Source organism: Carlito syrichta, unplaced genomic scaffold, assembly GCF_000164805.1.
Source record: "Carlito syrichta isolate Samal-C Ts95f unplaced genomic scaffold, Tarsius_syrichta-2.0.1 Scaffold301922, whole genome shotgun sequence".
In the NCBI taxonomy this organism is placed as follows: domain Eukaryota; kingdom Metazoa; phylum Chordata; class Mammalia; order Primates; family Tarsiidae; genus Carlito; species Carlito syrichta.
In genome coordinates, this window is record NW_007246018.1 from 75,240 (window position 1) to 75,503 (window position 264).

The following is a 264-nucleotide window of genomic DNA, read 5'->3' on the forward strand; positions in this document are numbered from 1 at the left end:
ACAGACGCACGCCACCAAGCTCGGCTAGTATTTGTGATTTATTGTAGAGACGAGGTCTCGCCAAGTTGCCCAGGCTGGTCTCCAACTCCCGGGTTCAGGCAATCCTCTTGCCTTGGCCTCCCAAAGTGCTGGGATTACAGGCTGAGCCACCACGCCCAGCTGGGAATTCTTATTAGCGTAATGAAAATGTTCTGAAATTAGTGTTGATCATTATGCAACTTTGTGAATATACTAAGAAACTACTACATTTTTTTTTTTTTTTTT